Raw genomic sequence first — 13,231 nt, forward strand, 5'->3', positions numbered from 1 at the left:
CATCAAAATCTATCATGAGACATTTTATTTTAGTCTCCATAGATACTTTAAGAGAGAAGAAAAAAAAGGAAGAGGGTGCCAAAGTTAGGGATTTTTTTTCAAAGAAATTTGGTGGTAATGATGGTTTTGTAATGGCTGTCATAATTCTCCAAAGAATCAAAGGGTGACCCGAGAGAGAGAGAGAGTGAGAGAAGATAGATGTATGCTAAAAAAATAAACATGATATTTTTGAAAACCAAGCAAATAATAACATTATTTTGGAATATTGATAAATGATGATATTTTTTTGGATATAAAAACCTACATTATGTATAGATACCCAAATTTTCCTTATGAAAAGAGAAATTCACAGGGCTTATATGAGTTATTAAGGGCAACATTATTACCATTTTTTAATTGTGGCAAGTTATGGTAAAGAGTAATGTTATGGTTAAACATTTTTTCTTTGTCTACATAAGTTGTACTATAGTGTCTTGAATTGTAAAAAGCCTAATATTATGAGTATACTTTGAAAATTGGAGAGAAGAAAAGCCTAAGATTGAGCAAATCATTATAAAAGCAGTGAAAGTTAAGCACAATTATTAGGTAGAGAATATTTTGACATGAGTGATATGACTACCTCTCGGAAAAGCAATTTAAGAAGGCAATAATATATCTTCTTTTTGTGATCTTAAACATGTGTTGATAAGGTCCTGTGGAGAGAGGGCCAAAATATGCACTCATTGGATTACCAAATTATGAGTTGACAAAACTTGCAAATCATATTGTAAGATTTTAATATAGATAACTTCAAATCAATTATTTCTCATGTGACTCTCACATAATAGTAAAGTGCTCTGAATTTAACCTAAGTTTAAATATATTTATATATATATATATGAGATTGGGATGATTGTTAGTACAATAGATCAATTATTTGATAAACATCATAATAGAGTTGTCGTTTATTACTTGTGACAATAATTCTTGTTACATTCAATTAAAAAAAAAATTACGAGATTAACGGGTTTGCCTCATTCAAAGAGCACAAAAACTGCTTTTTCATCAGAAATTTTATCTTAAAAGAACAAAAATAAAAAAAACGTTTTTTTTTAATGTAATGATATAACATCACATGACACCTTACTGTTTTTATACTCTTTTTTCTTTTTTTTTTTTCATATGGACTTATAGTTTTATTAAAATATTTTTACACTTAAATGCCATTTAACTTTCTAATTAGAGAAATTCGACTCTTTCTTATTTTTTTACAATTTAGTAAATATATATCATTTGTGTTCATTAGTTGTCATCTTATTTTCATATGAACAAAATAGTTCAATTGAGCAACTTTCATAATACCATTTGAATCATTTTCCCAAAAGAGAAAACTTCCACCAATGCTCAGGTACCAATACCATCTTGTTCTTTCTCTTCAAATAAGTAAGAATCCAATTAGTGTCACAACTAAGAGCCCAACATATCCTTAATTAATATTCAATTCTTCATTGAAACAAGTTGTGATCATATTAAAATATGTGAAAATTACAAATTAAGAAATGTTTAATTACCATATTTTTACATATTAATAGCTAAAAAGTCATATTTATGAAAAAATCCCTTAAAATATTAAGCTTCATTAAACCCAGTAACGTACGTAGTGATTAGAACAACAAATTGGCTCGTCTAATTACTTTTCAAATTGGGTTGGGCCAACTGGCAAATGGTTACACAAAATAGATTGGGCCAACTGGGCCTATCTAACCTGTTCTTTTGTTACGAAGCGTACTTTTCAAAACCTTTCTTAATTTAAGGAATTTTGCTAATAAAATGAGATATAATACAACCTTACTTGCAATTAGAAATAAACTCATTTTTGAATAACTAAGCTGAAATCACGCCTTATCCTTAAACAAGGTGCTTGTTAAATTATGTCCAAAAAACACACCATTTTCTATTATTATTATTTTTATTTTTATTTATAATTAGGTTCTTCAAGTACATGTAGCTATATTTGTGGCTTATTATTGCTTTGTTGGCCACTACATCCAGAAACATTGAGCTCGGAAATCAAGCCTAATAATGTTGAACTGGTTAGGAAAAGAACTGGCAGAGAGTGACATATACATAATTTATTATTAAGATTAATCATTGGTAAATTTCAAAATTATTCAGAGGACACTGAAAGTGACAGAAAAACTAGAGACCAACCACTTTGAGACCAAGTTTAATTAAAAGGGCTTTATCTATATTATTAAATTTCCTTAACAAAGATCCTCAATGATAGTAATCCAAAGCAATTGTGTACTGACCAATAAAGATTCCAGAGTTTGCTGTAACAAAACTAATCGAAACTTAATTAATTAATTAAGACATCTCATTGTCACCATTTTCTAGTGCTGATGAAATTATTCAACTTTCCACACATTGATGTAGTGACATGATTTTATTAAGATAGGTAGATAATAATTTGATTAAAACCATCAAAATCAAATCCACATATTTTTTTTTATTTGAATAAATTGAAAAAAATATATGATTTGACTATGTTTTGTTTTTCTAAGATTTACATATATTTATTGTAACACTAACACATATCTCGTTTTGCACATTCGTTTGAAAAATAAAGGGTATTAAAATAATTTGATATTTTATTTAGTCATAATTTTTAGAAGCAAAAATAAGTTTACCAATTTAGTTTAAAAAGTAAACTTCTATTTTTGTTTTAATAAAACCAAAGGTAAAAATAAATCCAACCAAACTCTAAATCATCCGATTGTGATATCACCCAAGCAACATGCATGCATTTCTTCTTCTTCTTCTTCGTTGTGTATTCATATTTGAATCAACACATAACCCTTTTCAATGCATAAAAGTCAACTTTGAATATCGATTAACATTTTAATTGGGAACACAAAGACCTTCGTAGCATGAAAAACTTGATAATAAAATACATGTTCTAGCTCTATAATTTCCTCATACAAACCACACCCACATGCATATACACATGCCTATATAGATATAAAACACTCTTTTTCTTTCTTTTCTTGATGATTTTATATATATATATATATAGGATAATTCTTCTATAGGGTTTCACTTTAAGCCCTACCGGTAGGACTCTCATTGTTTTTCGACCCCTGAATAATTTTTGGCGCGATTTTTTTTTATGACCATTTATATTGTAGGTATTTAGAGCATCCGTAAATTTTCAGAAAATTCCGAATAGTTTACAGTATCGAAAACTAAGTTCAAACATATTACTTTCCACGCGCATAAAAAAAATTAGTCATGCGTGCAACAACATGTTTGAACCTAGTTTTCGGCACTGTAAACTATTCAGAATTTTCTGAAAATTTGCAGGTTGCCCTAAATAGCTACAATATACACCGCCATAAAAAAAAATCGCGCCGAAAACTATTCACGGGTCGAGAACACTGAGAGTCCCACCAATAAAACTTAAAGTGAAATTCTATAAAAAAAATTCCCATATATATCGATAAACATAACTACGTAAAAACACTGTTAATTCAAAAGAGAGTAACTTGGTCAAAAGACAAAAAGCCATCAAAGTAACAAGAAATGTACTAGTCCAAATAAAGTGTTACAAGTATAGAAGTGATCATATAAAGAGTATTAGTAGGTGAAATCTTTGAAACAACGTTTTACCACATAGACAATCGAACCTCCTCATTCAACGGAGTTGAATCCGGTTATAACAGTCTTTATTTATTACCCGATAACGATATTGGAGTGGTGGAGGGACACACAAAACATATAATTAATAATAAGTTCAATTTTTTTACTTTTTTTTTTAAATTTTCTTTTTTGGGGTCATTTTTATCTTTTCTTTTTTATGATGATCATCATGTTCATTTTGAAGCTGTTCCCCTTTTGAAAGTCATATATGCTTTAATTTAGCCCACGAAATATTGGGTGTGGCCCCCACAAACAGCTTCGTTACAAAGCTTTTGCATGAAGATAATTCCTGTCCACTTACTATAATCACCTTTTCAAACATAATAGGGATTTGATCCAATTTGAGTGAATTACGCCGTTCTATTCGAATGTCAATCTTAGATTTAGTACTCTTAGTTCAAGAGCTAATTATTAAGATGTTTTCGCATTCAAATTTTGAGTGTACATACTAATACACAAGTACCTTATTATTTAAAATGAATGGGTAATTATTAATTTTTATATTAAAATTTTATTGTCAACTTTTACAAAGACATTTCTGTTTTATATTAGTCGTAAATTTAATAATATAATTCATATGAATTAGCGAAACGTGCCCTAAAAGTTAAATTTTACTGGAGGGAGAAAATTCCCTCTAATTTGTTTTATTTTTCCATTATAATTTAAATAGTAATAAAAGAAAATATACCAGTACATATAATAATTAATATAAATTGTTCATTTATACATAATTAGGAGCAATAATCAGATGCAAAAGTTGAAAATGTATATAAACATCATATAAAACAGTAAGAAAATTTACATATACGAAAAGAGCACCTGACAAATCAATCAGAATTAATTGAAATGTGGATCATATCAGTGTAATAATTTTGGGTTTGGCTAAAGTAACCTCTGCATAAGTGCCACGTGGCTGATGTTCTATTTATTACTCCCTTGAATGAAATGACATGTTATTATTATGTGTTTACTCCATTATGAATTGTTTGATTGTTGCGATAATATACCAATGTCTCATCTCTGCTATTACTGTCAAATATTACATTCTTATATATTTGCATTTGTTTGTAGTGAATATGGTGATTAATAATCCAAAAAGTGCACATTTTTTAAGAGAGGAAAATAGTATCGTTTCTCACTTTCTGGTAAAAGTAGCTAGTTTAATAGTTTGAAATGTCTTGTATAAGTCCACACTCATATCAAATAGTATAATGAAAACAACTTCGATCAACTAATTCCCTGGCTATTAATTCAAGGGATTTTTCTTTTCTTTTCTTTTTTTGACCAAAAAGAGACTCTTTTTATCATTTTAAAAAACAAATACGATACTTTTTATGGATTTATGTGAGAACATAGGATGTAAATTGAAAAGCAAATACTTCTTAAATTTTTTTTTTTTGCAATATCTATTGCATACAATCAAGTTTTTTTGGTTTCAAAATTCTCAATTTTTCGAATAAAATCGGCATTTTCCATGTATAGTGTACATCCTCAAACTTTAAGAAATAATATAATTATATGACAATTTTTTTTATAAGAGCTTTATTTTAAGTTATATCAATATGACTAGTGAGACTCTCAGTGTTTCTCAATTCGTGAATAGTTTTCGATTCGATTTTTTTTATAACCGTGTATACTGTAGCTATTCAGAGTATCCTGCAAATTTTCAGAAAATTCCGAATAATTTATAGTACGAAAACTATATTCAAATATGTTGTTTTCCACGTGCATAAAAAAAATTAGTCACACGTGCAACAACATGTTTAAACTTAGTTTTCGATACAGTAAACTATTCAGAATTTTCTAAAAATTTGCAAGATACTCTAAATAGCTACAATATACACGGTCATAAAAAAAATCGTACCGAAAACTGTTCACGGATCGAGAATACTGAGAGCCCCACTAATAGGGCTAAAAGTGTAGCCCTACAGGAGAATTCTCCTATGATTATATATATATATTGTACAATTGAGAATCAACCACCTTTCCTAAGGATAGTTTGCATAGTAGAATTTAAATATTTTATTTAAAAAATTAAGATATTTGTTAAGGAAATAATAATATATTACATATTATTGATAAGTGATTGTTATATATGAATGTTTTAACAAGTATCATCATAAATATCAATAACCAATGAAAAATTACATATATTTTTATTTTAAAATTATTTTATATTAAATTTATTATATATTATATATTTGATTGGGTTTTTTATTATATTTTTTATAATATCATCCACCTTCTAATTCAATCTATGTACAATCCAACTTACTTTTTTAATATAGGATTGGATTGGAATGAGTTTGGTCAATTAGGATTGGATGTTGAACACGATTAAAAACCTCGTTTAGCTATTCATTTAAACATTATTATTGATTGCTGAAAAAAATTGATTAGAAATAAAAATAAATAAATAAAAAAAGCTACCGTGATACACTTTCTCATTACTAATAAGCCAAGCTAATACCAAATCTAGAGGCAAGTGATGAAAATAGTAAAAACCAAGGAACTAAGGAAAAAAAATATCCGGGTTGTTAACAGGGCCGGACTTAGAATATATTTTTACTGGGGTCAAAAAAAAATTCAAAAAAAAAAACATCCATTAACAAAAATACATATGAATAATATTCTCATGAATTAAAAGCAAAGTACATGTGGTAAAGTTTGAAATAAACAAACAGAATTATAAAATCTTAAAAAAGAAAAAAGAAAATGTAAATATTTTAGTGAGGTCAATACATTTAATTATTAAAATACTTAAAATATTACAAAAATATTAACATATATACATGTAATTTCTAAAAATTCATTGGGTCAGTTGAGCCCACTCGTTAGTAATTCTATCCGCCCATGGTCGTTAATAAACCATGCTCCTTATTTATTTATTTTTAAATTGAAAGAAATATCACAGCATAATTATAAATTATAATTATTGTTGTTTAATTTCTTGCACCTTTATTCAATGTCATTTTGGTCCAAACGATGTCGTTTAAATTAGTTATTGATTGAAGCTAATCTGTTTCTAACTTATCCACCTCATGAAACAAGAATATGATTAAAAACATTAATTATCTAAGAGGAAAGTAGTGAACTTTTATTATTTTTTTAGTTGAGGAAGTAACACTAAATCTCTTTTTTTTTTCGAATGTTACAAAAAATTTTATCTGAGTTTGTCACAACTTTTGTAAAAAAAAATAAGAGTATGTCGCAAATAACCCTGTATATTTTTTAAAAAAAAAAAGAAATACACTCTAATCAATGAAAAAGATAATACTAATAAGTGTTTATACATTTTTGGACTCTATGTTTTTTCTCATTATTTGTTTGGACCATTGTAGTGGACAAAATTCGTATACTTGAAAAATAATAGTCCAACAAGCAGTCAGTCAGCCCAATAAGCTATCTAACTAGCCAAGAAGGCCCAAAGCCCATGTAAAATAGGCTCGCATATACAAAGTACCATCCAATTACCCAAAACCATACCCGGACCCGAATTCGGATACACTCAGTCAGCCAGGGACCTTGAAACAGTCAAGGCTCCCATCACGTTCGCCAAGAATCTCGGAATAAAACCACTTGGAGCGAGTCAAGCGAAGGAGAAAGACGGAGGAGGACGGAACGAGAAGGAGGACAATAAATAAGACCATCAGAGGTTGAGAAAAGGCATCAAATAATCACTGAACTTTCTTTACTCTCTAATTGAAACGAAGGCTACTCTATTTCTGAGCAATCCAGTCAAGCAAGACTAATTAGTCAGTCTGATTGGACCTGACCTAGTCGCTTGACTCCTCCGTCATCGCCACCGTCACTCTGACCATTTTACGACTCCTTCATCCATCATCATTTCGACTATTTATATCTTAATTTTATTACTTTCTATTAGCTCTCGTTACAACCCGACTGACTTGAGCGTCGGAGTCCCTTTGGCTGACACCCCACCGGTGCTCCCAATTGAACTCTCGTCTCTCTTCTTTTTGTTATTGACAGGTTGCTGGTGCCCATCTAATCAATTGTAGGAAATCACCTCTACAATTTGGCGCCCACCGTGGGGCCCTAGCAATCAAACGATCAACAAAGAGATCAAAAAGTTCACTTGAGAGCCATGTCAGACGTGACTGAGACACCCGATCTGTCTGCTCAACTCGCTGCTCTTACTGCCCAGATGAATGAAGAACGCGAGAAAATGAGGAGGCTCGAAACTGAAAATGCTGACCTGCTCGTACGAATGGAGGCCATGTCCTCTCAAGCCACCGAGGCTCAGCCATCCCGCTTCCGAGGCCCAGTCAGCCCTATGCAACCTCTGGGAGACCTCACTCCTATCTCTAACAGTGATGGACTGAATCAGACAGTTCCATCACCCTCGGTAAGGAATTATCAAACTCCACCCACCATGTCTAACATTCAAAATTATGTTGTCAATATAGGCGAACAGGTAACCATGACTGAACATGGACATTCATCTGCGCCCGGATCACAGCAGATTCCGGGAATCAGCCAGCCAGCCGGTGCAGCTGGACAGCAACAGATTCCAGGAGCCAGTCAGCCAGCCACTGGACCCGGACAGCAACAGATTCCAGGAGCCAGTCAGCCAGCCACTGGACCCGGACAGCAGCAGGTTCCAAGTGCTAGTCAGCCTACCATTGGAGCCAGCCAGATCATCATTGGAGCTGGTCAGAATATACCTGAGCAACAGGCAATCGGATTTAATCACCTAGTCTTGAGCGAGCCAATCCGCCGAGCAACCACAAGCTCATTTCCAATCCAAGATCCTGAGTTGGCTCGAAAGTTAGCTGAGATGGAGGCGCTCATTCAACGGATTCCTGGGATGCCGGCTCCGATTAAGAAGAGTGCAGCAAGCTGTTATGCGGACTCTCCATTCGTAGATGACATTGCACTAGTGGAAATGCCAAAGAAGTTCAACTTCCCAAATATGAAGATGTTTGACGGGACGTCTGACCCGGATGATCACATCGCACAGTATAGGCAGAGGATGTTCACCGTTGCCATCCCACGTGATATGAGGGAAGCATGCATGTGTAAGGGGTTTGGTTCTAGTCTGATTGGACCAGCCCTCCAGTGGTATACTAATTTACCTAATAATTCTATTTCTACTTTTGCACAATTGACTGACACTTTTGTTGAGCAGTTTGCTAGTAGCAGGAAACTTGAAAAGTCTGCAGAAGACCTCTACATCATAGTTCAACGACGGGGTGAGCCTTTACGAGAGTACGTAGGCCGCTTCAACAAAGAAAAGGTTTCTATAACCCATTGTAATCAGGACACAGCCATCTCAGCCTTCCGCAAGGGACTCCGGTACGACTCAGACCTATACAAAGAACTTACCAAGTATCCTTGCAAGACGATGGAAGACGTTCTCACCAAAGCCTGGGCACAGATCAAGTGGGAGGAGGATGAAGTTAACTATTATCACTCTTCTCCGAGGAAAGACACTCGAAGAGACTCGAGGGCAGGCAGACGGCAGAGTGATAGACGATCCGAGCCATACCCGTATCCCAACAGATCAGAGAACAGAAGGAGGGAGTACAACCGGTCGTCCGAGACACGTCTGCGAGATGGACCAAAGATACCAGAATACAATCTTTCAATTTCACCAGCTGAAGTCGTTGGCGTACTGAAAGGACTCGGAGACAAAGTGAAATGGCCGGAAAGGATGAGGACTCCGTCTGACCAGCGAGACAAAGCAAAATGGTGTGAATTCCACAATGACCACGGTCACCGAACGGATGAGTGCATTGCCTTAAAACTCGAAGTATCCAACCTGTTAAAGCGTGGTCACCTGACTGACTTACTTACAGACAAAGGCAAAAGAACATTCCAGCAGGAGGCAGACAGGTCAGTCGTCCGAAGAGAAGTAACCCCGCCGAAACCACCTACTCATGAACGGACGGTGAACGTAATAACTGGTGGCTCTGAGGTAAGCGGAGTCACCCATTCAGCAGCCAAAAGACATGCCAGGCAGACCAACTGGGTCAAAGGAGAGTCCGGCGAAACAGAGAAGAATACCATCAACCTACCAGCTCAAACCATCAGTTTCTCAACAACAGAGTCAACCAGACTCCTCAACCCACATCATGATGCTCTTGTCATTGCACTTTACATTGCTAATTGTCTTACTAAACGTATACTTATTGATAATGGTAGTTCAGCTAACATTTTATTTTTAAGTGCTCTCAGGGAAATGGGGATAGATGAATCAAAGATTATAAAGAAGACTACAATCCTCATCGGTTTCAGTGGAGAACAAAAGAACACAGTAGGAGAGATCGAGCTACCTGTCTATGCCGAAGGAGTCAATCTATGCACAAGATTCCTGGTAGTAGACTCTCCGTCTGCTTACAACGTGATACTGGGACGACCATGGATACATGAAATGGAGGCAGTCCCTTCAACATACCACCAAGTTCTAAGGTTCCCAACTAAGTGGGGAGTAAAAGAAATTAAAGGCCAACAGAAAGATTCGAGAGCGTGTTACCAGACTACCATGAAACCCAAACCCGCTCAGTTATAGCAATTACAGGAAGACAGACTGACTGACTCCCAGTTGAACCAACCAGACATGGAGGAGTTGGACGAAGTCCAGATACATCCGGACTTTCCAGATCACAAAGTCCAAATCGGATCACGATTGGATCCTGACATCAGAACTAAGCTCATTGACTTTTTATCTGCCCATTATGATTGTTTTGCTTGGTCCCATGCGGACATGACTGGAATTGACCCCGAAATAATTGTCCATAAATTGCAGGTTGATCCAGACTACCCACCAAGGAAGCAAAAAAGAAGAAAATTTGCCCCTGAAAGGAACAAAGCCATTAACGAAGAAGTTCAAAAGCTTATTGATAATGGGTTCGTGAGGGAGGTGCATTATCCCGACTGGTTGGCTAACGTAGTCATTGTGAAAAAAAAGAATGGCAAATGGCGAGTTTGCATTGACTTCACAGACCTCAACAAGGCGTGTCCAAAAGACTCGTTCCCATTACCGCACATAGACATGCTAGTAGACGCCACAGCCGGTCATGAACTCCTAAGCTTCATGGACGCATACTCAGGATACAACCAGATCCTGATGCATCCAGACGACCAGGAAAAGACAGCCTTCATGACCAACTTAGGCATATTCTGCTACAAGGTCATGCCATTCGGATTGAAGAACGCTGGAGCAACATATCAGAGACTAGTCAACAAGATGTTTGCCGGATTACTGGGGAAGACGATGGAAGTCTACATTGACGACATGCTCGTCAAATCCCTCATTGCAGAGGACCATATCAACCATTTAAAACAATCTTTTGACATTCTCAGGAAATATAATATGAAACTGAATCCAACTAAATGTTCTTTTGGTATGACTGCAGGAAAGTTCCTTGGGTACCTTGTAACCCAAAGGGGAATCGAGGCAAACCCAGCACAGATAGAGTCAATCCAAAGGATTCCTTCCCCAACGTGCATAAAAGACGTACAGAAACTAACTGGACGCATTGCAGCACTCAGCCGATTCATCTCAAAGTCTTCAGAACGATGTCACCTCTTCTTCAACACGCTAAGGAAATCAAAAACCTTCGAGTGGACAGCTGAATGTGAAGAGGCACTGGGCCAGCTAAAACAGTACCTGACCAGCTCGCCTCTCCTCTCAAAGCCAAAAGACAATGAGACATTATTCATCTATCTAGCAGTATCCGAGACGGCAGTTAGCGCAATCCTAGTCCGGGAAGAGGAAGGCAAGCAGTCTCCAGTCTACTATGTAAGCAAAGCTTTGCTTAATGCAGAAACCCGATACAGCCAGCTGGAGAAGCTTGCACTAGCACTCATCCACGCAGCAAGGAAGCTACGCCCATACTTCCAGTGCCATCCAATAACGGTCTTGACCACCTTCCCACTCAAAACAATCCTCCATAAACCAGAATTGTCAGGCAGACTTACCAAGTGGGCGGTAGAGCTCAGCGAGTACGAAGTAACATACAAGCCACGAACTTCCCTCAAATCTCAGGTATTAGCTGATTTCATTGCAGATTTTACACCTAACATGCATGTGCAGGCAGAAAAAGAACTTTGTTGTCTGACCGAGGGACAATCAGTCGGAATCTGGAAGTTGCAAGTAGACGGCTCAAGTAACACCAGAGGAAGTGGACTCGGACTCGTCCTGACTTCACCCCAAGGTGACATAATCGAACAAGCAGTCCGATGCGGGTTCAAAGCTACCAACAATGAAGCTGAATACGAAGCAATGATAGCAGGACTCGGACTAGCCAAAGACATGGGAATAAAAAAGATCGTGGTCTTCAGTGATTCTCAATTGGTAGTCAACCAAATGCAAGGTAGCTACCAGGCCCGGGATAACAAAATGACTGCCTACCTCAACAAGACTAAAGAGTTGCAGTCAGTCTTCGACGAGTTCACTATCAACCAAGTACCAAGAGGGGAGAACAGCCATGCAGATGCATTAGCAAACCTTGGATCCTCCATCCAGACAACCGACCCCAAGACAATACCTGTAGTATATCTCCAATGGCCAGCTGTCTGGAAAGATGAAGAAGAGCAAGTTAATGACATCTCCAACAACCGAACATGGATGACTTCAATAGTCGAGTACTTAGAACATGACATACTTCCCGAAGATAAGAACGAAGCACGTCGGGTCAAGGCTCAGTCAGCCCGCTTCACTATTATACAAGGTAAACTATATAAACGTTCATTTTCTGGTCCATATTTGAAATGCATTAACCCTGCAGAGGCCAAATACGTACTGGCTGAGTTGCATGAAGGAGAGTGCGGCAACCACTCTGGAGGACGAAGCTTGGCGCACCGTGCCCTAACACAAGGCTACTACTGGCCAACCATGCGAGCTGATGCCTCTGACTATGCCAGACGATGCGACAAATGCCAACGGTTCGCTCAGATATCCCACCAACCTCCGGAGCGTCTCATCTCAATCACGTCCCCTTGGCCATTCATGAAATGGGGGATGGATATAGTAGGCAAGCTTCCAACCGCACCAGGACAGAAAATGTACATGCTTGCAGTGACCGACTACTTCAGCAAGTGGATCGAAGCAGACTCATTCCACCAAGTCCGAGACAAAGAAGTAAAGGGTTTCATTTGGAAGAATGTGATCTGTAGGTACGGAGTACCAAAAGAAATTGTGACAGACAATGGTTCTCAATTCATCAGTTTCGACTTCCAAGACTTCTGCAAGTTCTGGAACATCAAGCTCAGCTTCTCGACACCAAGGTATCCCCAAGCAAATGGACAGGCAGAGTCATCCAACAAGACCATCATGAACAACATCAAGAAGCGCCTCGAAAAAGCTAAGGGAAGATGGGCTGACGAGTTGCCAGGTGTCCTGTGGTCCTATCGAACCACAACCAGGACTGCGACAGGGGAGACACCATTCTCATTAGCTTACGGGATGGAGGCAGTCATCCCTACTGAGAGCGAAGTTCCGACAGCCAGATATGAGCTAACTACAGACGAAGAAAATTGGGAAAACATGTGCCATGAACTCGACACCATCGACGAAAGAAGGGACAAA

This window comes from Humulus lupulus, chromosome 3, assembly GCF_963169125.1.
Source record: "Humulus lupulus chromosome 3, drHumLupu1.1, whole genome shotgun sequence".
Lineage (NCBI taxonomy): Eukaryota > Viridiplantae > Streptophyta > Magnoliopsida > Rosales > Cannabaceae > Humulus > Humulus lupulus.